This window comes from Chrysochloris asiatica, unplaced genomic scaffold, assembly GCF_000296735.1.
Source record: "Chrysochloris asiatica unplaced genomic scaffold, ChrAsi1.0 scaffold00005, whole genome shotgun sequence".
Lineage (NCBI taxonomy): Eukaryota > Metazoa > Chordata > Mammalia > Afrosoricida > Chrysochloridae > Chrysochloris > Chrysochloris asiatica.
This window is the reverse complement of record NW_006408523.1, coordinates 39,695,888-39,722,442: the sequence shown is the minus strand read 5'-3', so window position 1 is coordinate 39,722,442 and position 26,555 is coordinate 39,695,888. Positions and strand designations below refer to the sequence as shown.

Below are 26,555 nucleotides of genomic sequence, written 5' to 3'. Positions count from 1 at the left end.
GAGAGCGAGAGAGAGAGAGAGGAGAGAGCGCTCTGGTAACGCAGTGGTTACGAATCGGGCTGCTAACCTCAAGGTCAGCAGTTTGAAACTACCAGCCATTCACGGGAGAAGGATGAGGCTTTCTGCTCCTGTAAAGATTTGCAGCCTCGGAAACCCTGTGCAGGGTCACTATGAGGCGGAACCGACTCCACAGTACTCAACAACAACAATATATATATATATATTTGTTGTTGTTGAATACTGTCCAATTGTTTGCGGCTCATAACTACCCTTTGTAGGATTTCCGAGGCTTTTTAAATCTTTGTGGTAGCAGAAAGCCTTATTTTTCTCTGGATGTCGAATTGCTGACCTTATGGTTTGCAATCTTGTGCTTATGAAGCCAATGTGGTGGTAGTGGTGGTGGTTGTTATGCGCCGTGTAGTCGGTTCCGACTCACAGCAGACCCTGTATAGGGTTTCCGAGGCTGTAAACCTTTAGAGGAGCTGAAAGCCTCATCTTTCTCCTGAATAACAGCTGGTAGCTTTGAACTGCTGACCTTGCGGTTTGCAGCCCTGATTCGTAATCACTACGCTACCAGAGCTCCTTCCATATATACCCTCGGAAACCCTGTTCAGGGTCGCTATGGGTCGGAACCGACTCCACGGCACTTAACAACATATATATATATAATTTTGGTGAGTATATATGTAACAAAAATATGCCATTTAACCATTTTTACATGTACAAATTAGCAACATTAATTATTTTATCCTATTGTGTAACTATCATTATTCTTTCCCCAAAACTTCCCACTTTCCTTAACAGAAGCTCAATGCCCGCTACTGACCACCCCCTCCTGCAATCAATGACTGTTGGTAACCACTAATATAGACTTCTGTCTCCATACATTTGTCTACTGTAGATATATAAGTATATTCTAGTTTCTTTTTTTTTTTAACTGCCTTCCCTGTCACCCAAGTTAACATGTGTCAACCCTCTATCCTGCAGTCCTGGTGTGGTGCAGCAGGATAATGTGCAAGACTGTAAGGTCAGTTTGAACTGCAAGGTCGTTGGTTCAAACCCACCAGCTGCCATTTGGAAACCCTATGCAGAGTTGCTCTGGATTGGAACCTACTCGACAGCACTTAATAACAACAAAAACAACACTCTATCTTGTGTGGTGCTGTGAGATAAGCACTGGACTGCTAACTACAGGATCGTCTGCTCAAAACCACCACCTGCTTCTCAGAAACCCCATACAGTACACTATAAGTTGGAACTGACTCGATAGCAATTAACAACAACAGTGCTTTGCCCAGTGAATAATGTTCGCGTCCCCAGGCAACCATCATAGAATGTTTCTTTTAGCATAATTTTTTTTTTTTTACTTTTTACTATAGTGGCGTCATACAATATTTGTCCTTTTGTGATTGACTGGTTTCACAGTGCATAATGTCCTCCTAGTTCATCTATATCATGAGATGTTTGGCAGTTCCATTGCTATTCTTCAATGTTGCATTGTTGTTAAATACCGTTGAGTTGGTTCCGACCCATAGCGTCTCTGTACAGGGTTTCGAGGGTGTAAATCTTTACGGGAGTAGAAAGCCTCATCTTTCTCCCGCAGAGCGGCTGGTAGTTTCGAACCGCTTACCTTAAGGTTTGCAGCCTGATTCGTAACCACTACGCTACCAGAGCTCCTTCATTATTACAATCTAACACTGTATGTGGAGTTCTGGTGTGGCGCTATAGAATATGCACTGGACTGCAAGGTAGGTTTGAACTTCAAGTTCAGCAGTTCAAACCCGCCAGCTGCTCTTAAGCAACTCTATACAGAGTCACTATGAGTTAGAACCAACTTCACGGCACTTAACATCATCAACAACACAGTACATATTTTATTTATTTGTTATGTCTTCTTTTGTGCCACAAAGACAGGGATTTTTGTCAGTTTTATTCATTGTTATATCCCCAATGTCTCAGTAAATATTTTTTGAATGCATGAATGATTAAATAAATGCTTGCACTCATTGTTTCAACAAATAGCTAGTGTGTTCTATGCACTTGGGATGGAATGCTAAGTACAATTTCTGTGTAGGTTACGAGTGGTTTTGTTGTTGTTAAGTGCCATCAATGTGGTTCTGACTCAGTTACTCTGTATTGTGTTTCCAAGGAGCAATTAATTAAATAGTTAAGTGGTAGGAACTATTAGCTGGTCACACAAATAGGTCATTTAAATCTCTATTTCATGTTTCCCAAGGACTCCTGGTGTGACGCTGTAGGATCAGCATTAGACTGCAAACCACAAGGTTGGCAGTTCAAACCCACTAGATACACTTCGGAAACACAATACAGAGTTGTTATGATTCGCAATCAACTCTATGTACTTGACATCAACAAAACAACAACTTAATTAATAACTTCCAACAACTTGTATTTACTCTTTGAGCTCTGAATTACATAAATTTGTCTCTTAATCTCTGAAACAGGGAGATATGTCACACTAAATTTGTAAAGACAGTAAGGTTGAACATTCCTTGTGTTTAGACCTTTTTAGTAAATGAATATAACACTATACTGCCCTCTTCCAGTCTGTCTAGCATCTGAACAATTAATCTGAGAAGCAAAGTTAGTTACCTATATGTAGAAAGGCGTTTTCTTACCCGTTCAAATACTTCTCCAGCAGGATAGCCCTCAGATTAAAGTGCTTAGAACTTGTGTGGCTACAGATTTATTTGTTTGCAGGGCAATCTCTTGTAGCATAATGAAGTTTGGAAACTTTTGGTGCTGTAACATGGGTCTCAAAGTTTTCAGCATTAACTGAGATTACTCTAAATCAGTGTGCTTGATTAGCTTCTAAAATAAAATGTATCCCAATCTGAACTTTGTTTTGAGACAGACAGAGTTTGTTCAAGGTGTGTTTTCAATGTCTTACCTTTATTATCTTAATTGTGAAAATAATTCATTTGACTTGAGATTGAGTTTTCAGAGGCAAGTATGATTGCATTACCTTTGGGGGATTGTTTTAAAAGAGCATTCATCAGCAACTGCTCATATGCCTATCATATTCATTTGCTAAGAAGGAAAACAATATGTGTTTGAAAGTTTCTACCATGATTAACCTCAATGCTGTAATGCTGCTTCTTTCTTGTTTAATTCCTATAATAAGCAATCGTATGAGTGATGGTAAATAAAGTTGTCATATATATTGACAGGAGTAACTAAACTCTCACTATTCATAGCTCCCCTCTCCACATTTTAGGATTGCAGAATTAATACAGCACTTTTTTTATCCTCTATTCTCCTGCTTCACCCCAACTGAATACATACCAGCTGCAGTCTTTTAAAGTCTCTCATCATTTTGTTAGCACAATGCCTGCCTACGTGAGCAAAAAACATGGGAGCTGCATCCTAATGCAGTTGACAAGATTTTTTATTTTCATGATTACTTCTCTGCCTTTTTTTATTTTTTTTTATTTTGCCTGCAGGCAAAGGTTGGCATCCATGTCAAGAGAATGTTCTTCAGCTGGGGCCTGCAGTACAGAGAATTGTATATACCAGAGGGCTCATGGGACTCTCGGCAGATTATTATGGTAATATTGGAGGCTGCTGTCCTCTCCCTCCCACAGCTGGGCCGCCTCTCTCATTGTAAGTATTGAAGCAATATGTTTTGCAAATTATACGTTGGGAACAACAGGGACCCAGTAAAGTGAGAAAAAAGAGAAACATTGGAAAATGTTGTCTTTAATATTATATTTTTCTTGTTCATCAAGCAAAATAAATTAAAGCTTTAATTTTTTTTAATTAAATGAGTATCATATATTGAAAAGAAAGCTCTAAGAGTAAAAACTTAATATTGATTTTATTGAGTGAGAATTTTAAGAAAATATCGTTACTGAGACATTAGACAGTTGCCTGATTCAAGAGAATCATGGTAAGGATTACATAATAGCCCTTTATTATGGACTTCAAAAATCCTTTTGAGTCCAATGAAGCTGGGTGAGCAAAAACTGCACAAAAAATATCATTTTAATTAGTGCTAATGTGATCTCGTCATGGTCCAGCTGTTTCACACAGGATGAAAATGTGTGATACTTTATTAGTAATGCATCTTAGAAAAAATGTCACTTCTGATTTCAAACATTGGTTATTAAAGTACATTTTAATACAATAGTAGAGCAACATGATTGATTTAGAAAAATGAGGCATTAGTGACACGCAGGCAAAAAGGCTTAAAAGCCTTCTTAATTGAGGAAGAAATGTTTTCCTTCTGTCTGGCCTTCCTCTCTAGAAACATTAATAACAGAACAAGAGCCCAGTTTCTATTGTCAGTAGTTCACAAATTAGCACTTTCTCCTTATGGAGCACAAAGTTTGCCCTCAGATTTCAAGTTGGAGGCTAATTTTAACAAATTCTATGCTGCTTTAGTTTTCAATAATAAATTTAAATTTATTCATCAGCAAACATTTCCATGTCTCTCTTGATTTTGCAACTCATTCTTTTGGGTTTAGCTTTCACCTATCAGTCAGTTTGAACTTCTTCATTCATCTATGAAACCCTGCCTCCTTTGAAAGAGAGCTACCTTCTGATTTAAAAATTTAGTAGTATGGCTCACATCTTTCCCAGAAATTCTTATTTGGTTTAGTGAGATTGAGCCCTCTCACACGAGACAATAATATTAAGCACAGTGCATTTATTTGTAGTACTTCTTAAATTCCTTTGCCACAAACCTATAAAACAGCTCGCCATGTGAGATCCTGTGCCAGGCTAATATATTTATCTACTCTATTTGTTTGATATGATGCCAATATATTTTAACTTGCTATTGATAGGGGTGTTCATATCCAATTTAATTCCCTCGACTAGGTATTCATTTAGGAGGAATTTAGTAAATAAAAGGCTGGTAGGAAGTGATGTTCAGCATAAATGCCAGTCTCTATGATCTTTACTGAATTATAGCTATCATTTGAAGTGGTGGTAGAAGTGGGAAATATAAGGCCAGCAATTTTCTATTGTTTACCTGCATTGTTTTTCATTATTCCACTTGCTGTCTCAATGTTTAGTCAAAAAGAACACACGTACTCAACATAATTGATGCTTTCAAGGAACTTATTTGTCTGTTTCAAGCCTGCATTGCTTGCTTCAGAACAGCCCTGTTTTACTGTTTTTTTTTTAGCTCTTCTTGTCATATGGACTCAAGCAAGTTTGCTCTTTTGAAAGTCTAAACAAAAAGCAACTTCTGATTTCATAAAATAGGCACTTTCCTCTAAGATCCTTTTCTGTGTTATCTAGGTGTACGAGTATCTTTGTAGGCAAAACAATTTCATAATGAACCTGGTTAAGCTGTTAAGTAACTGAGCTTTTGGACATGGGCCAAGAAAGACACATACGGTTAATGTGCATTTTTGTGATTTTACTGGTGAGAGAAGGTAGGCACTGGGGAGCCTTGGGAAAAGACAAGAGGCTTACTTTCCTACTTTTTGGCCATCCTGATGTTTATATTGAGCGCTCAGCATGAACTCCACAAATGATGAGTGGGTGAAATGCTATTCTACATTAGCTATATCATCATTATTTTAATTTTGCATTTTTAGTGATATTGAAGCATGCTTTTTGACAGGGCAACCTTTTCTATTTGTTGAAAATAACAGGTGTCTGTCTGTTTGCCTGTACCTGTCTGTACCTGCTGGGAGCTGAACTGAACAAAGTATAGGCCAACAGTGGCTGCAAGAGATTTTTCTCTGTTAAGTGCTCAGTTACTAGCTCAAGGGTTTGCAGTTAGAACCCACCCAATAGCTATATGGGAGAATGACCTGGTGATTTGTTCCAATACAGATTATAGTTTAGGAAACCCTATGAAACTGTTCTAATCTGTTACAGGAGGTCCCTATGAGTCAGAATTTACTCAAGAGCATCCAATAATAGCAACATGGATAAAAGTGACTCTGGAACCAGATTGGATTTCTGTCAGACAAAATACAGTATTGCCACAATGCCAACCCACTTTGACAGAACATAGGTAACAGGAGACTTGGTGGCTATCATCATTCCTAAAAAAAGAGGGTGGTAGAAGTGTGATCTACCTAACAGTTGCCTACTGGCTTTCAGAAATAGGGGTACTTTTAATAATCAGCATGTTCAAATACCATCAGAAAATCTTTATTAAATGGCCAGTTAGACACCCTGGTGATGCAACTGTTAAGTACTTGACTATTAACCAAAATATCAGTAGTTCAAACTCTCCCAGTATCTTCACAGAAGAAAAACCTAATGATCTGTAAAGATTACAGCCTAGCGACAGAGGATATTTTGACACATGTATTTATATGTGCTGCAAATATAGTCATGAATATAGTAAAGCCTACAGGGGCAAAGTTATGAAAACTTCTTAGCCGTATCCAGATACCTTGAGGGAATGAGTTTCTGGGTCTAGTGGCTCAAAACCACTGTCTTAGGGAACACTGTGGTTAATTGGCATGACATAGTTCACAAAGGTAATTTTCTACATCTGACTTTGGTGAGCAGTGACTGGGGTCTTAAAAGCATGTGAGTGGCATCTAAGGTGCAACTATTGATCTTTCCCCATCCAGAACAAAGAAGAGTGAAGACAAGCAAAGGTACAAGGAAACAATTAGTCCAAAGGACTGATGGACTACAAGAAGCCCACTATCCTTGACCCTGGGACCAGAAGAACTAAGTGACTCCCTGCTACTTCTACTGACTGCTCTGAAAGGGATCACAAGAGGAGGTCTGAATAGAGTGAAAGAAAACTATGGAATGGAACTTAAAAAACCAGGCTTACTTGTCTGAGAGAGCTTCGTAGACCCCATGAGACTATGGCACTTAGACACCGTTGAGGCCTGGATTTGAACTCATCCATGTGGTTCACCTTCAACTTTTTGCCAAATGATAGATAGACCTATAAGGTGAGCAGTAATACCAGTGAGGTACACACTCATTAAAATCACCAACCATACTAGATCAAAAGGACAGCATTTGCCCAGGATAAAGCTCAGAAAGCATGATGTGAAAGGAAAGAAGGACAAAGGGAAACAGTAAACACAAGTAGGAAGTGGGAAGACTGGCTGGAAATCAATACCACAAAACAAAATATGTATGAATTGTTGGATGGAGAACCAATTTACTCTCTAAAACTTTCACCCAAATTACAACTAAAAAAACCCCAACAAAACAAGAACACGTGGCTGTTATTCAAAACTACCTAGGCCTATCCCATTAGATAGCCTCTTCAAGGAAATAAGAAAAGGTTTTCCTGCCATCAGGGGTGCAGTGTTTTTTTATGTTTTTCCTTTTGTTCGATCCATCTGTTTCAAGACTGACCTGATATTGATCATTTTGCCAGTTCTCAGGAGTCGTTACTCTTTTGGAGGTGGAAGAATAGTTTGGGGGCAGGTGGAGACAAGGAGAGGTGGTGGTGGATTCTTTTAGTCCCAGTTCTCATGGGCCACCACAACTGACCATGTCCTTTACCTTCCCCTTCATGCTTGTTCTCATCTTGCTATTGTCTTTCTCTTTCAAGACCCTGCATGCTGGCATCATTGTCTTTTGTCTTCTTGTGACTTGTGCTTGCTCAGGGTTTCAGCTCTTCCTGGGTTTAGCAACCCCCTCCCCAACCTCCTTTCCATCCTGCATAGGCTGCATCTATTTTGGGAATGGGTTTCTTCTACAATTTAGAACCTTTCAAAAACAATTAAAACAGCAGTAACATAAGAAGAACTAGAAATGATGTTGGTGGAAATGAGACCTTATTGGATAGATGCTTTTGTTTACATTTGAAAAGTAGAAATATCAGCAAAGGTGTTCACTGCGTGGGTACTCATCTGGATCCACACAGGGACCCTTCTTAAGCAGCGAACGTAGCCTGTGATCGCTGTTTCGCCAGCAGTTCTGATAATCCTTCAGTAGAGAACCAGCAGGAAAAGAATAGGAGCAGAAATGACGATGTAGGTGTGTGTGTTTAAGATAAATATTTCACGTTATTTTAATAAATTATTGAAAACGCTTCTTTTCTCTAAAATCTCAGAATATATTTAGCTTTGGGTTACTAGATTTTTCTTTAGCAGAGATTTTCCCCCCCCCAAGAAGAATTAGTAGCAGAATATATTAATATCTTCAAATGATATTTTAAAATGTTGTTGCTGTTGTTAACTACCATTGTGTCCATTCTGACTCATAGCGGCTCTGTATATGGTTTCCGAGGAGCGGGTGGTGAGTTTGAACCTCTGATCTTGCGGTTCAAGTCTGTAATATTTCATACATTTGAGTTATTATACTCTGTGACTGCTAATGTAAGAGGGAAAAAAATGGGGTTTGTTCTTTTCACATTCATGACAATTCTGAGTATAGTCAGCATGGGATTAAATAAAAGAAGATTTCTAATGGTTCCAGAATTCCTGTTTATATGTTGCTCTATGAAAAGATTTCTTGAGGGACTTTTATTTGCTGATTCTTTATCAATTTTATTTCTCTATGTATTATGTGGTATGTTGCTGCTCTATTATTACTGTTTATCTCTATTTCACTACTGAGAACAGAATGCATTTTCTTTTGCGAAATTGTATGTGTGTGTGTATCCAGCACAAACAGCATCAAAACTAAAATATTTATGGAGGGATCATTTTAAGAGGTATATTTCTTTCCCTCCTAACCACTTCTAACAGGAGACATTATAAAAGAACAATATGAGAAAGTTAAGATAATATTTGTCTTTCTTGGTGTTTTCATGCTGTTTTCTAGTTGATTTATATCATTATTTAATGCCAAATGTGAGACCTGATAAAATAATAATGCAAAATGCTGTATGCTTTCTTGGTTTTTATTGTATCAATTTGTATTGAAAATATATAAAATATTTAAAAAATAATAATGCAAAAATTAATTAGGTCTGATTAGCACTGGTATGTTCATCTGGTCAATCCTAGAAGAACTGTCTTTTAGTCCTGAGAAGGTACCCTGTTGGTTGGGAAGAAATGAAGACCTGGTTGTAGAGAACTAAAATATCAACTGTCACTCCTAACCTCCAAGTGTTTTAATTCTCTCAACGAATCCCACAGAGGATTTATAGGGTGTTAACATGGTTGCTACTCAGCAGGGATTAACCAACAAACATTTATTATAGGCAGCTTGCCAGGTGCTTTTCACCTGCATTATCCAATATGATCCTTACAAACGATAGAAACTGAACCTCACATTGAAATGACTAGTCACCAGCCATATAGCAGAGTCTGACTCCAGATTCTGAAAAGGAGCTCTGGTAGCATAGTGGTTATGAATCGGGCTGCAAACCACAAGGTCAGCGGTTTGAAACTACCAGCTGTTCCACCGGAGAAAGATGAGGTTCTCTGCTCCCGTAAGGATTTACAGCCTTGGAAACCCTGTACAGGGTCGCTATGAGTCGGAACCGACTCCACGGCACATAACAACAACAACAACAACAGTCACCAGCCATATAGCAGACTCTGACTCCATATTCTGAAATATCTATTCCTACTATGGGCAGACCCTGTGCTACATGTTTTATGAATATTGATTTTCATACCAGTTCTGAAAGGTGTTATTGTATCTTTAGTTAAAGATGAACAAATCAAAGCTTAGTGAGGTCCAGAACATTGCTCTAGACCAAGGTTCTGATGGTACCAAGGTTGGAATGGAGGCATACCTAATGTCAAGGTCTGCTCCCACCTCCATGCTGCCTCAGTGTCCTTTCCACTGACCACATTGGCTCCTAGATACCACACATGTATTGTTGCGACACCATGTGACAGAGTAGAACTGGCCAATATTTTTTTTTTTTTAAAGAATCAATTTATTTTGTCTATAAACCCATCCATCACCAATCAGTATAGTTAGATTCCAAATACCAGGTCATATAAAATCATCGGTGCTCTGTGAAAATGGAAGATGACTACATTAGATCATAAAATGGAGGATAACTACTTCATTACAAATCTGCCAAACCCAAACCTCCTTCCAAGACTTAGACTTAAGGGGAATACACGAGCAGGCATGCAGTCTTGCTGGTGACCACATTGGTCACTGATAAGGGGAAGTGGGGGAAAAACAGCAATGAATTTGTGAGCTAAGTCCGACCATGTTCAATAGACTCCTGTCAACCCAGGTTGAGACCTGGATGGTCAGCAGTATGGCAAGACCTGGGGACTCCTGGGCCCAGGGACAGGGACATGGCCCCAGAAGACTAGAAGCATCCAGCTGATATGAAGTGAGAGGAGATGCACAAGGACACCCATACTTGCTGATAGTACCCACTTGATCTGACTTCAATGGCTGGATTCAGAATTTGACTACAGGAAGAAGGCAGACAAAAAAAAAAAAAAGGAGTAATCCGCTACAATTTGATGAACTTGAGCTATACTTATGGATGTAGTAGCTCAAAAGAGGGAATGAATCTTTATAGCGAGGATCATTCCCACCCCCTCAGTACACAGGGTTGACAGGGATGGGCAACTTAGACATTGGCTAGCCAAAATGGGGGAGGTGCTACAGCACAAAGTGACTGGTCCATAAGCCTTCAAGAAGGAGCTCAGTTCCAGAGGGTGTGGGGAAAGTAGAATCTCTACTGAGTGGTTTCCAACTTGCCCAGATGAGGCTGGTGAAAGGAGATGGGGACAAGACTCCTGTGGTTTAACAGTGAACCCGATATGGTTTTCTAGACTGTAATTTTTATGGGTGAAGATCACTAGGTCTTTCTCTTGAGGAGTGGCTGTGTGGGTTTGAATAGACAATCTTATAGTTAGCAACCAAGTGCTTAATTGTTGAACCTGGGTTTAATTCTCTCAATCAGGTGTTACATGCCAAAATGTTTCCTACCAATACTAAGAATTGTTAAAGGCATGGGAAACAATCCTTCTCCTTTTATCTGGATTAAAAAGGAATTGGGCAAATTATTTTTGTCTACTAAAAATGCTGAAAATGAAGATCCTTCAAGAGCCACACAGTGAAGTGAATTAATAAGCATTTGTGGTAGTATATGGTCTCTTCTGGAGTCTTGGTTTGGTGCTTTCGGATAAGATTTGGACTGCTAACCATGTCAGTGGTTCGAACCCACCAGCTGCTCCTTAAAAACTCTACACAGGGTCACTATGAGTTGGAACCAATTCGAGGGCACTTAGCAACAACAACGTGATCTCTGTTAAGGCAAAGAAACAGACTTAAACTGTGAAAGGAGAGCGCAAATGAATAATTAGTACCATTTATTCTGCTTCTGCTTGCTACAGGGTAGGGACAGTGTAAGGATACATGAGAAATTTAAGACGAAGTCTTGTCATTGTGGTATTTATAGTACAGCAGAGTAGGCCAATCTACATGTGTGTTCAATGCATGCATCATATACCACCAGAAGAATTCTGCTTTTTTTTGAGCTTTTTATTTTTGCCATATCCTTGGTACAATCTTAGGTCCATTGTTGTCTTGAGCATCTATAAGGAATTTGAAAATAACCAGAAAAGAATCTTGCTTCCAGTCAATATGGAGTAAAAGGAATCCAATTTTTCTTTCTACCTGAAACCAATTAAATGACACAAAATATTTGAAATGACAAAGAATAGCAATTCCAGAGACACAGGAAACTAAATAGGCAAGTTACACAATTGCTCCTGAAGATTATGAACCAGAGTACTTGAGAAAGAGCCCCAGAAATCTTCAGAGGCTCCTCTTTTAGTGCTCAAGTGAGTATTGATCAACGTGAGTGAGGGTGAAGAAATTACCCAGGATTGAGCAAAGCACCATGGGAAAGGATAAGAAGGGACAGAGGCTCACACACAGAGCTAGGAATAACGTCTATTCCCAACAGTGAGATCGGGAAACCTCATCATTCCTGGGGTACTGAGGAGATTCCTCAGGAGAGTTTTTCTTCAGTAGTGGGGAATTAGTTCTACACTAAATACAGTTCTGGTTCCACTTAACAAATATTTAAAACAAGACCTAAGAAGACTGTATTTTTCCCCTAAGTTACTTAACTATGTCCCAGAAGAAAGCTCAAGAATATTTATAGGAATACAAAAATATCCGGCGTCCAACATGGTATAATTTATAATGTTTGACATTCATTCAAAGATCACTAGGTCTGTGAAGAAGCAGGAAAATATGACCAGTAATGAACAACAACAACAAAAATCAATAAATTGAAACCAATGCAGATCTCACCATAAATATTAAAATAAAAGACAAATGATATTAAACAGATTTTATAACTGTGTTTCATATATTAAGACATAGATTGTAAACACACACACACCTTGTTTGGGAGTTCTGGCGGCATAGTGGATTATGTGTTGGACTGCTATGTCAGCAGTTTGAAGCCACCAGCTGCTTCACTGGAGAAAGAGGAGACACTCTGTTCCTGTGAAGATTTACAGCCATGGAAACACTATACACGGTCACTATGAGTTGGAACCAACCTGATGACACACAGCCACCACCACCAGTCCTTATAAATATGACATTTCATATTTACAATTTGACAGCTTTGTGTATATGTCTGGCAATGATGAATACTGAGGGGCAAAGCAAGAGAAATGCTGGCTGAGATGGTTAAAGTTTTGTGTCAACTTGATTGGGCCATGATTCTGAATGTAATGATGTAGTGATGTAATTTGGTCGTTATGTAATAACGAATGTAGCAATTATGTAATGATGTAATTTGGTATTGCATAATGATGTAGTTGCCCTCTCTCTATTTTGTGATCTGATATGGTTATCTTCCATTTTCACATATAGGTGATTTTTGCATAATCTATTTTTTGGGACTTAATCATGTTGACAAGTGAGGAGTGGGTGTGAAAGCACTCAAACTGAACTTTTAGAGATGGAAACTATAATGTGTGAAATGAAAAGTAGCCTGGATTGCATTAATGGCAGATTAGATATTGCACAATAAAAGATGAGTTGATTTGAGTCCCTAGAAAGAGAAACTGTGTAAAAGAAAACACAAACAAAAAATGAATTAAAAATACAAAATAAGTATCTGGAAGTTGGTGATGGCTGTTCTCAAGTTGCCTCCCACTCCTTGTGACCTTGTGTACAACAAAATGAAATGTTGCATGATCCCGTGGAGGCAAGGGGGTGGCAACAACTTCAAATGGCATAATGTATGATTTCAGTTTTATTTTTCTATGAGCATTTGATGCCCTCTTGAATGTAATTAAAATTCTGAAAAGAAAGAAGGAGGTGGAACAGAAGAAATATTTGAAGAAATAGTGACTAGAACTTTTCAAAATTTGATAAAAATGATAAACCCACAAATTCAAAACCTTGACAAACTCAAGCCTGAAAAACATGAAGAAAACTACACCAAGGCATAGCTTAATCAATTTGCTCAAAATCAAAGTGAAAGAAAAAAATTATAAGAACACTTAGGGAAAAGTTATAAATAGAGAAGTAGACATAAGAATGGCAGCTGCTTTCTCTTGAGAAACAATGCAAATGATATGAGAGTGGAGACATACATTTCAAGTATGAAAAAAGTCTTTTGACCTAGAATTCTATAAAAACCAGTTGCATTTAGTTTACTTCAACTCATGGCTACTCTTGTAAGTTACAGGAGAACTGTGCTCCATAGGGCTTTCAGCGGCTGAGATTTCGGAAGTAGATGACCTAGATTTTATTTGGTGGTATCTTGGTGTGGTACTGTGGATTAATACGCTGGACTGCAAAGTCGTTCTGAACCACAAGGTCGGCGATTCGATTTCACCAGCCGTTTGCTTCCTCAGAAACCCTATACAGGGTCGCTATGGGTCGGAAGAGACTCAACGGTGCTTAAGAAGAAGAACAACAAATGGGCGGACTTAAACCTCCAACTTTTAAGATTAGCAGTCAAGTGTTTTAACTGATTCCATCACTCAGGGACTCTTGGAATTCTATACCCAATGAAAATAATTTAAAATAAATGGGAAATAAAGAATTCATCACCAAAAGACTGTACTACAAGAAATGTTAAAGGAAGTCTTTCTGCAAAAGAAAATTCTAACGGATGCATCGACATGATGAAAAGCAGAACATTGGAAATAGTCTTATGTATTTACCCATGGAAATAAGCTTAATTTTCTTACTGTTATAAACCCGTAAAATATTTAAACAGATGTTGTTGTTGTTAAGTGCCGTTGAGTCGGTTCCTACCCATAGTGACCCTGTATAGGGTTTCTGAGGTGCTACTGGTGAGCCTGAACTGCCGACCTTGCAGTTCAAACTGACTTTGCAGTCCAGTGCATTAGCCCGCATGCATTGTGGAGTAAAATTCATAGCAACAAAAATGTGATTGTTTGGAGGGGAAAATTGAAAGCATGCTATTGTCTGACTTTTATATGTGAAGCAGTATAAATCACTTGCAGGCAGACGGTGTAATAAATTCAAGATATAGGCTATAAATCCTGTGCTGTTGTTACGTGCCATTGAGTGAATTCTAACTCACAGCCATCCTATTCATAACAGAACAAAACTCTGTAAAGTCCTACACCATCCTGACAATGGTTGCTATGTCTGAACACATTTTGCTGCCGTGTCAATCCATCTCATGGTGGGGGGATTGCCCTCTTTTTTTGTTGATCCTGCTTCCTCCCCAAGACATAGTCAAAGTATGAGAGACAAAGAGACAAACGCCATCCTCACTTCTAAGGAATGTTCTGGCTGTATTTCTTCCAAAACAGATTTGTTTTCTTTGGCAGTCCAGTACTTTAATATCCTTCTGCAATACCATAACTCAAATGCACCGATTCTTCTAAGGTCTTCCTTGGTCATTGTCCAACTTTCACATGCAGATGAGGCTACTGAAAATACCATGGCTTGGGTCAGGAGCACCTGAGCCCTCAAAGTAACATCTTTGTCTTCAACACTTTAAAGAGGCCTCCTGCAGCAGGTTTGCCAAATGCAATAAGCCATTTGACTTCTTGACTGCTGCTTCCATGAGTGTTGATAGTGGATCTAAGCAAAATGAAGTTTTTTGACAACCTCAATCTTTTCTGCACTTATTATGGTGCTATTCATTGGTCCAGTTGTGAGGATTTTTGCTGTCTTTAAATTAGAGTAAAATCCATACTGAAGGCTCTTTGATCTTCATCAATATTTTAAGTCCTCTTTGCTACCAACAAACAAGGTTTGCTGCATATTTTAGGCTGTTAATGAGTCTTCCTCCAATGCTACGTTTTTCTTCAGATATTTCCGTTTCTCAGATTATTTGTTTGGCATACAGGTTGAATACCTCTGGTGAAAGGAGACAACCCAGGCAAACAACTTTAATAATTTTAAACCATTCACTGTCCTCTTGTTCTACTTTAACAACTCCCTCTTGGTCTATACATAGGATGAAAACAAATACATTTTCTAGAATTCACATTCTTCACAAAGTTTTCCATAGTTTTCATGATACACACAGTTGAATGCTTTTATATAATCAATAAGGCAGAAGTCAATCTTTCTGGTATTCTCTCCCAACATTCATTTAATGTCTCTCATTCCATGGCCTCTTCTGAATCCATCTTAAATTTCTGGCAGCTCCTTGTTGATGTATTGCTGCAAACTTTCTTGAATTATCTTCAGCAAAATTTCACTTGCATGTAGTATTAATGATATTGTTAGATGTTAAATGTTGGGTCATCTCTTTATTTGGAATGAGCACATAGATGGATCTGTTCTAATCAGATCTTTGGAAGGCACTCAACAAATGAACGGGGAAGTGCTGCCTCTTCAAAGTAGAGTCAATCTTAATTAAGACACCAATTGATCTGTGTTCCAAATTTCCTGGCATAGACAAATTAGCATTCTCAGTGTTGCATCCATTTGTCGAAATGCTTCATTTTCTATTCTGCCTGTTTCAGGAGCCTTGTGTTTTGCTAGTGCCTTGATTGCAGCTTGGACTTCTTCCTTCAGTACCATTGGTTTTTAATTATATGCCACCTCTTGAAATGGCTGAACATTGATCAATTCTTTTTGGTACAGTAACTGTGTATTCCTTCCATCTTTTTTTGATGCTTCCTACATCATTCAATGTTTTGCCCACAGAATCCTTAAATACTGCAAGTCAAGGCTTGAATTTTTCCTTCAGTTCTTTCAAATTAAGAAATGCTGAGCATGTTCTTCCCTTTTGGTTTTCTAACTCTAGGGCTTGCACATTTCTTTATAATTCTTAACTTTGTCTTCATGAGCTGCCTTTTGAAATGTTCTGTATAGCTCTTTTACTTTGTCATTTCTTTCCTATAACAATAGTTAAAAAAAAAAATTAGGGCTAAAAATCCAACAAATAAGTTAAACTAGAATCCTAAAAATAGTCAATTAGACAAAAAGAAGGAAGAAAAAGAGGACAAAGAGCATATGGAACAGATAGAAAACAAATAGCAAGATTATATTTTGAAACCTAGCCATGAAAATGATTATGTTAAGTAAATTATTTTAATACCCTAACAAAAAGGCAGCAATTGCCAAACTGGATAAAAAATTAAGAACCAATAATATGCTACCCATAAGGAATGCACTTCAAATGAAAAGTCACAGATAGTTTAAAATGAAAAAGACAGAGAAAGGCATACCAAATTACCATGAATCTAAAGAAAAGTGAAGTGGTTATATTAGCACCAGAAACAAGTAGCATTCACAGCCAAGAGAAATACTACTGATCCAGGTTATTTCATAGTGATAAAAGCCTAATTTATGAATAGGCCTAAGTGCTTATACACCTAATAAGAGAGTTTCAAAATACGTAAAGCTAAATGACTGCATTAAAAGGATAAATAAATACATTATATTTATACATTTAAAAACTACTTTCTCTGTAATATAGAACCAGCTGCTGAAAGATTAGTAAGGCCATTGGAGATTTGAACAATAAAAAGCAAGCAGACCTAACTGCAATCTATAGGGCACTCCATCCCCAAACAATAGAATGTATATAATTTTTGCCAAGCATATTCAGAACATTTACCAATATAGATCATATTGTAGGCCATAAGATAAATACATACATTTCTAACTAGTTAAGTCATACCAGGTATGATCTTTGATCTCAATGGAATTAGATTACAAATCAGTAATAGAATTAGGATATTCTGGAATAGTCTGAAATATTCCTAATTATTTAGAAATGAAATCACATATTTATAAATAACCCCTGGTTCAGAGAAGAAATTAAAATATAAAGTAAAAATTATTTTCAGCTGAATGACTGTGAAAATACAACATATCAAAATTTGTAGGGAGTTCTTAAAACAGTACTTAGGAAGAAATGGAGACCTGGTGTGGTACTGTAGGATGAACACTGGACTGCTAACTGCAAGGTCGGGGGTCCAAACCCATCATCTGCTCCTTGGAAACCTTATACAGAGTCAATATGAGTCAGAATCAACTTAACAACAAGGGAGAAACTACAGAATTAATGCATACATTAGAAATGTGTGAAATCAACTACTTTTCTTCCTCCTTAAGAAAAGAGAAAAATACGAACAAATTTAGCACAAAGTATGTAGAGGAAAGTAAAAAAAGAAAATAAGATCAAAGCAATACATAATGAATAAAAAACAGAATAAAGTGAGAGAAAATCAAAGACATTAAAATATGTACTTGTATTTTTAAAAAACAATAACACTGAAAAATCTCTAGCCAGATTAAGAAAAATGAAAAGAAACAAATATCCAATAGTGGAAAACAAGAACGGTGACATTATAGATGCTGCTGATATTAAAAGGACATTAAGGAATATTAAGAACAATTTTATTTCAATACAATTCTACAACTTAGATAAAGTACTTTTTCAAGACACAACCAAAGCTTACTCAAGAAAGGACACTACTGTTAATTCCTGTCCAGTCAGTTCAGACACAGAGCAACCCTGTAAGGGTTTCTGAGGCTTTAACTCTTGTGGGAGTAGAAGCCTCATCTTTATCCCATGGAGTTGCTGGTGTGCTCTGACTGCTGACCTTGTGATTTGCAGTCCATTGTTTATTGTATGGAGCAACCATACTCCCCCAAGAAAGAATAAATAAACTGATATCTTTATATCATCAGATAATTAAATTTATGGCTACAAATTTTTCCATACAGCAAATTCCAGACTCACATAAGTGACTTTATTGGTGAAGTCTACAAAGTACTTAATTAAGAAATATTACCAATTCTACACATACTCTTCCATAAAATTTAAGAGGACGGAACATTTAGTTATTTGATAAGGCTAGCATTGTCCTGACACCAAAACTAGCCAAAGACCTTATAAGAAAATGAAATCACAGACCAATATTTCTCATGAATAAAGATGCTATAATTATAAACATGATAGCCTATTGAATTTGGTGATATATAAATATAAGCATATGTCATCATCAAGTAGGGTTTATTCCAGGAATGCAGGGTCAATTTAACTATCAAATATATCAAGAAATACAATTCACCTTATTAACATTTTTTTAAAGCAACATATATTTAGCTCAACTGCAGGAAAAACATTTGACAAAATCTGACATCTATTTATAATTTTAAAAGCTCTCAGCAGACTAGAAATAGGCATAGAACCTTACTCAACCTAATATAAGACATCTGCAAAAAATCTAAAGCCAACATCAGACTGAATGCTTCCTCTCCTAAGCACAAGACAAGGATGTCTGCTCCTGTCACTTCTATTCAACACTGAACTGGAGGTTCTATCCAGCAAAACAAGAAAAATTCCATATTGGAAAGAAAAGAAGTGAAAAACTGTTTTTATTTACAGATAACCTGAATCTCTACATAGAAAATCTAATAAAGTCTATAATAAAACTATTAGAACTAACAAGTGTGCTTAGAAAGGTTGTAGCGTACACAATCAATTTATAAACATTCAAATATACTTCTATATACTTGTTGTTGTTAAGTTCTGTTGAGTAGTTTTCGACTCATAGTGACATTGTATAGGGTTTCCAAGGAACAAGCTGGTCAGTGTGAACCCCTGACACTGTGGATCACACTGATCTTGCGGTCCAGTACTTTATTCTAAAATGCCACACTAGGACTCCCAATTTCTATAGACTAGTAGGGAACAATCAAAATTAAGAACAAAAATGCCATTTACAAAAAACTTTCAAGAATATTAAATGCTTAGGAATAACTTTAATAGAAATTGCCCAAGACCAGTATACTAAAACCCATAGATCTTTGCTAAGAGAAATTAAAGACCTAAATAAATGGAGATATATGCCTTGTTTATGGATTGCAAACATAATAACAATATAAAACTCTGGCCCACAAACCAAATTTGGCTCATTGGTTTGCTTTTGTACATACAATTTTACTGGAATCTAACTCTGCCCATACATTCATGTGTGCTTGCCAATGGCTATCTTTTACTATAACTGAATAGTTGAGACATAGCCCTAAGGCCTGCAAAGCCTAAAATATTTGCTATTTAGCAAAAAGAAGATGCTGATTTCCCCTGCTCAATGGGGGTAAGATGTCAATTCACCCCAAATTCACCTACAGATTCAGTGTAATATGAATCACAATCCCAGCAGGGTTTTTTTTAAAAAAGTTTTTTAAAGAAATTGTCAAATTCATTCTAAAATTCATGTAGACATACAATGGAACTAGAATTGCCAAAACCATGTTGAAAAAAGACAAGCAAATTTGAAAGAGTAACACTATCTGATTTTTAAGACATCACATAAAGTTAGAGCAATGAAGAGAGAATATGGAAAGATAAACCAAAGACTGTAAATAATATATGCAAAATAGATTACCTCACAAAGGACTCACATCTAAAATATATAAAGAACACTCAGAAATCAATAATGAGAAAACAATTTAATTTAAAAATGGGCAAAAATGTGATCACATTTTTCACTATGAATATACACAGATAGCAAACAAATAAATGAAAAGCTAGTCATATCATTAGTGATATAAATTAGGGAAAAGGACAATGAGATACCATTGTGGTGTTGTCATTAAGTGCCATTGAGCTGTTTCCAACTCATAGTGACTCTGTATACGGTTTCTGAGGAGCAGCTGGTAGATTTGAACTATTGATCTTGTGGTTCTTAATCCAATTCTTATCCTACAGAGCCACACCAAAAGGCCACACAACTATTAGAATGACTACATTTAAAAAGACTGACATTATCAAGGTTGACAAAGATGTGGAAGAACAAAAGCCTTCATACACTGTAGCACAGAACAATCATTTTACACATATGCATTGGACTGCAAGATCATTTTAATCACAAGGTCTGTGGTTCAAACTCACCAGTTGCTCCTCAGAAACCCTATGCAGGTGGCTATGAGTTGGACCCAACTTGACCGCCCTTGACTACAAGTCATATGATTTAACCGTTCAACTGCTAGGTAAAGATAGCAAAGATAGAATGTGTCTATGAGAGACTTGTAAACAAATGTAAAAACAGCTTCATTTGTAATAACAAAATGAAAGAATCCAAAACTCCATCAATAAAATTCCAGCAAATAAAACTGTCGTCAAATCAGATCCAACTTATAGCAACACATTAGGGCAGAGTAGAACTGCTCCTTATGGTTTCCCAGGCTCTAATTCTTTATGGGAATGAAGACTATCAGATGGGTCTTGGCTGAATGCAGAAAGACGTTTACTTGTGCTTTATTGACTATGTGTCAGATGGATCTTGGCTAAAAGCAGAGACTACCAGAAAGATGTTTACTTGTGCTTTATTGACTATGCAAAGGCGTTTAACTGTGTGGATCTTGACAAGTGATGGGCAACATTGTGAAGAGTGGGTATTCCAGAACACTTGATTGTGCTCACAAGGAACCATTACATAGACCGAGGCAATTTTTAGAAAAAAAAAACAAACCAACAACAACAAGGGGATACTGAATTATTTAAAATTAGGAAAGGTGTGCCCTAGGGTTGTATTCTTTCACCATACTTATTTAATCTGTATGCTGAGCAAATAATCAGAGAATCTGGATTATAAAAAGACGTGGCACCAGGATTAAAGGAAGACTCATTAATTACCTGCACTATATACATAATGGAGTCCTGGTGTGGCACTGTGGGTTAATGTGTCAGATTTCAAAGCCATTTGAACTGCAAGGTCGGAAGTTCAAACTCACCAGCTGCTCCTTGGAAACCCTATACAGGGTCGCTATGGGTCAGAATTGACTCGACGGCACTTGACAACAATACAGATAGATAATACAACCTTGCTTGCTGGAAGTAAAGAGGACTTAAAATACTTACAGCTCTGTGACTCCATATAATAAGCACTGGACTTTGAACCACAAGGTCGAGCAGTTGGAGCCCACCGACCGTTCTGTGGGAGAAAAGGTTTAAAACAACAACAACAACAACAACATAGGGTCCATATGAGTCAGAATTTGACTCAACAATATCAAAACAGCAAGTTAGTTATTTTAAATAGCACATCTTATTATATGTCAATTATACTTCAATAAAGCTATTTAAAAGTAACTCCAAAGCAAAGCAAAACAAAAGTAAAAATAAGGTTAAAAGCAAGCAAAAAAGAAATATCTGGGAAGAGAAATAGAATTTTGAGATGTGTAGTACTTTGCAAGCTCATTCATATTTTTCCTCTTCAATGTCATGTTCCCCTCTTAGGAGTCTATTTACTAAAGTGTCTTAAGACCTTGAGTGTGCCTGATCCTACTGAGACTCTCAGATGTGCAACGTTTGCCTTTACTTTAGTTATCAGCTTTGGGGATTCTCACTGATGGCGAATTTCTCATTTCTAGAAATTATTTAGGCCTGGATTAGACCAATCTTTTTTCTTTTTTAAGCTATTTATGTTGTGGGAAAAATCACCAGTGAAATATTTATATTATAAGCTCTGAAATTTTGAGGCACTTCCTGATGTTTGGGTGCATGTATTTTATTGGGTGTATTCAATATATACTCATTATTAAAGTCATTGATCATATTAATTAGCAGATGGAGGTCAAGAACTCTAAATGCATTCCCTTAGGGCAAGAAAAGACCAATGAGAAAGTATGTGGAAATACAGATTGGTTTGAGAAAGCCTTCAAGGTATGCAGGAAAATAAATATTACAGTTTTTTATTAAACCAATAAGAATAATATAAAGCAATGATTCTGGAACCTGGCAACATATTAAAACAGCATGGGAAGACTTAAAAATATACCTATTGGGATCCAATCTATAGCAATAGAATTAGAATCTTAGGGTGTGGAGCTTTGTTCAGTTTTTTTTTTACAGATTTTCTCCCACATGATTCTATTTGCGCTGTCAAGGTTTTAAGAACTGTGGGTTTAGTTGAAAAGATAGATCATGGTTGTTGGAATGGAGACTGTTCTCTGCCACTTTTAATCAGAATGACGCTGGGTGAGATGTTAAGAACGTGGTTCTCCTCCTTGACTGTACATTGGATTCATCTGCAGAACTTAAAAACAAGCAAACAAACAAAAAAACAGAACAGATGCCTGGATTCCATCCCCAGGGACTGTGATTTAATTAGTCTGAGGTGCATCCATCCTGGGTGTGGGGATATTTTTAAGAAACACCTGAAGTAATTTTAATATGCAGCCATAGTTGTGAACCACTGTTTGAAGATGCACTTTCTCATCTATGACATGGGTAAAATACATAAATTTTGTTTTTTGTGACATTTGAATGAAATAATGTGTGGTAAACGCTTTTAAAACTAACTGATTTAAAGTGAACAATCAATTAAAGGTAGTCTTTTTTTGCATTTTAATATGCTTAATATCTGGAAAAGTAGGCTCCATGCAGGAGAATTTCAAGTGCTTGAGAGTTTAAAATCCTCAGGCTTTGGGAAAATAGGATATATGAGAGTGAATCAAAACATTATCCACACTCCAGTTACATTAAAAGGCCCATCAATGTGCACAGTTGATAACAATGAGCATGTGTGTGAAATGCTTCTGTCAAACAGGCGAGTGACAGCGGCTTATGTAGCAAATCGTTTGTAAATCAGCCATGGCTTTACTTATGAAATAATACATGACAAACTTGGGTTTTGAAAAGTTTGTACAAGATGGGGACCAAAACAACTCACTGAAGACCATGAACAGAAACATTTAGACATCTGCAAATAAAATCTAGACTAATAATTGAAGGTAAAAATTTCTTAAAATAAAAAATTCCTTACTGGTGACGAGACATGGATTCATCACTACATGTTTCAGAGTAAATGGCATAGTATGGAATGGAAACATCCTTAATTGCCAACGAAGAAAAAGTTCAAAAGTCAACTATCATCTGGAAAATTTTTCTGGGATTTTCATGGGCCAATATTGGAACACAATTTTGAAAGAGTTACAACAATCAACAGTACTCATTTCATTGCAAAACGAAAGCCTGAACTTTGAATTAAATGCAGAGGACTGCTATTCTAGGGCATTGTGATCTTGAATGGCAATGCATGTACCTGAACCTCTGTCCACACTGTTGACACTCTGCAAAAACTTCATTTTGAGGTGTTAAAGCATCCCCCCTATAGTTCTGATCTTGTTCCATTGGACTTTCACCTGTTTGGGCCCCTGAAAGTAGCCCTTCAAGGATGAAGATTAATCTCTGATGAAGAAATGAAACTAGCGGTTCATTTGTAGCTCGCAGCTCAAGCTAAAACATTTTAAAATAAGAGAATGTTAAAGCTTGTTGATAGACAAATTACATTAAAAACAAGGGGATTATGTTAAAAAATGATGCATTTGTCTTTTCTAAAAGTTGATTAAAATAAATTCCCACGGGTCAGAACTTGCTGGGGACAGCATACGCAGACCCTGGGTTCATCAGTGGCCCTGTGACATGGACGAAAATCCAATTCCGAGGCCCTCCTCAGGATAGCGAGCCATGGACCCTGAGGGCCAAAGGAAGTGACCTCCTGACGTCCTGGGTTCATTGGTTTTGCGAACTCACTGGTTGGCTACCTCTGTATAATTTTCTTTGGTCCTAATATTGTTCATTCTATGCTTCTAACTCCAGTAATTGTAGCTTCTGAGAAATGGTTTCTTTTACATCTTATTACATGTCAATTATACTTCAATAAAGCTATTTAAAAGTAACTTAATGCCTCCACTGTGTTGGCAATGCGTGGAGTCCTGGGAACAAATCTTTCTGAGGAACAAGCTATAGCCACCTGGGATGGAAGTCAGAACTGTTCCTTATTTGATTATTCAGTTATGTTTGATATCCATGAACAATAATGGGTTTGAAACCCCTTTTTAAAGCCGAGGCAGTAAAAAGTTTCCTCAGATAATTCAGAAAGGCCAGGATCAGGTATATTGGGACTATGAGAAAAAGTGTTTAGAGAAAAACTACCCAAGGTTTGTACATAAAGTGGAATGGTAAATTCTGGGAATGTTGGATTAGAGGATAATAGTGGCAGCCCCATTAAACCGCCTCTGAATATAATCAGTTTAACCCACTGCTCTCCTTCCTCCTGAAAGTATATAGGAATGTGATAATTAAGAACAATGTAGCATTTTAGATATAGATAAATGAAGCCCGGTGCCTGGGATCTTGCTCACAAACAAAAGTTTGCAAAGTGTACAGAGACAGCTTGGCTCCTTTCAGGAACCTTGCTTTATGTTAAGTATCCTTAAGAAACCGCACGTCGCTGCTCTAGATCATTTAAGCCTAAAAGTTAATATATAACAGCTTGATTGAACCTTTTTTCTGTAAAAATAAAAATTTTAGATTGTTAAGAAAAACTATGAAAATATTTTAAAAGTTGTTCCTGTGAATCATTATGCCCTGTTTTGAATGATTAATCACATTTCAGTTCCATATCATGTCTTATCTAAAGAATCACTCCTCCCTTTGTGAATTACATCCTTCTTTTGTAACAAATCCCTCCCTAAAAAAGAGCATAAAAGACTGAGGTAGAGTGAGTTCTGCATGCAATGCTAGGCAATATGTTTGCAGATCTGCCTACCTGCCGGCTTGCATCATATCTGTGTGTCTGTCTTTTTTGTATATATTTCATCTCTCTCTCTATCCCTTTCGCCGCCAGATCTCCCTTCTTCATGGCACCCACACTTCCTTGTTGAGGTTGGACCCCGACATAGGACCTCAACAAGAACTGACTCGACGGCACTTCACAACAGCAACAACAAACAAATATACATATGTGACTGGTGCTATAAGATACACACTGGACTGCTAATCTCAAGGTGGGCAATTCAAACCTACCAGCCATTCCAAGAGAGAAAGATGAAGCTTTCTCCTCCTGTAAAGATTTGTTGTTGCTGTTGTTAGGTGCCATCGAGTCAGCCCCTAACAACAACATAGCAACCTTATGCACAACGAAATGAAATGCTGTCTGATCCTGCATCAATCTCACAATCGTTGCTATAATCGAGCCCATTGCTGCTGCTACTGTACCAATACATCTCACTAGGGGTCTTTCACTTTTTTGCTGACCTTCCACTTCACCGAGCATGATGTCTGTCTCCAGGGATTGGACCATCCTAATAATATGTCCAAAGTATGAGAGCTGATGCCTGGTTATTCTGGTTTCTAGGAACATTCTGACTGTACTTCTTCCAACACAAATTTGTTAGTTCTTCTGGAAGTCCATGGTACTTTATATATTTTCTCCACCACCATAACTCTAATGCATCAATTCTGTAGTTTTCCATATTTACTGTCCAACTTTCACATGCATATGAGACTATTGAAAATGCTATGACTTGGGTCAGGCACACCTTAGTCCTCAAATTGACATCTTTGCTCTTGAATACTTTAAAGAGGTCTTGTGAAGCAGATTTGTCTAATGCAATACATCTTTTTGATTTCATGAGTGTTGATAGTTGATCTTAACAAACCTATAGCCATCCTGTATAGGGTTCCTTTGAGCAACTAGTGGTTTTAAACTGCTGAGCTTCTTAGATATAATGATAAACCTAGAAGGAATGAGTTGCTGGTCTTGGGGCTCAGGAACATAGTATTGGCACTAAGATCAATTGGCATAATACAGTCCACAAATACAATGTTTTAAATCATGCTTTGGTGAGTAATGATTGGGCTCTTAAAAATTCGTTTGTGTCATCTAAGGTGCAGCTCTTAGTCTCTCCCTGTCTGGAGGAAGAAGAGTGAAGAAAATCACAGACACACAGAAATAACTAATCCACAATTCTGAGGCCAGAAGAACTAGATGGTGCCCAGCTACCACTACCAACTGCTCTGAAAGCAATCACGTTAGAAGATGCTGGATAGAATGGGAGAAGAATGTAAGAAAAAAAACCCCAAAAACAAGTTTATTGCTTGGATAGGGATTGATAGACTCCCAAGGCTCTGACCTGTAGTCACCCTTTAGATCTGAGACAGAATTAATCCCTGGGCCTTATTTTCAGCCAAACAAAAGATAGGTCTATAATGGAAACAGTAACACTAGTGAGGTATGCACATCTTAAAATAATCAACTGTTTGAGATCAAACAGGTGCATTTACCCAAAGAGAAAGTTCAGAAGGCTTAAGAAAGAAGGAGGAATGGAAACAAGCAATATAGGGAGGAAGTGGAAAAAGTGATGTTCATATAATATATAAAGTCCTGGTGTGGCTCTGCAGGATAATGCGCTGGACCTGCAAGGTCAGTTTGGTCTGCAAGGTTGGT

General features: G+C 37.3%; 1 pseudogene; it reads left to right on the top strand.

Moving 5' to 3' along the window:
* LOC102815238 overlaps positions 1 to 26,555 on the top strand; it is a 144,912-nt pseudogene that overhangs the window by 46,446 nt on the left and 71,911 nt on the right.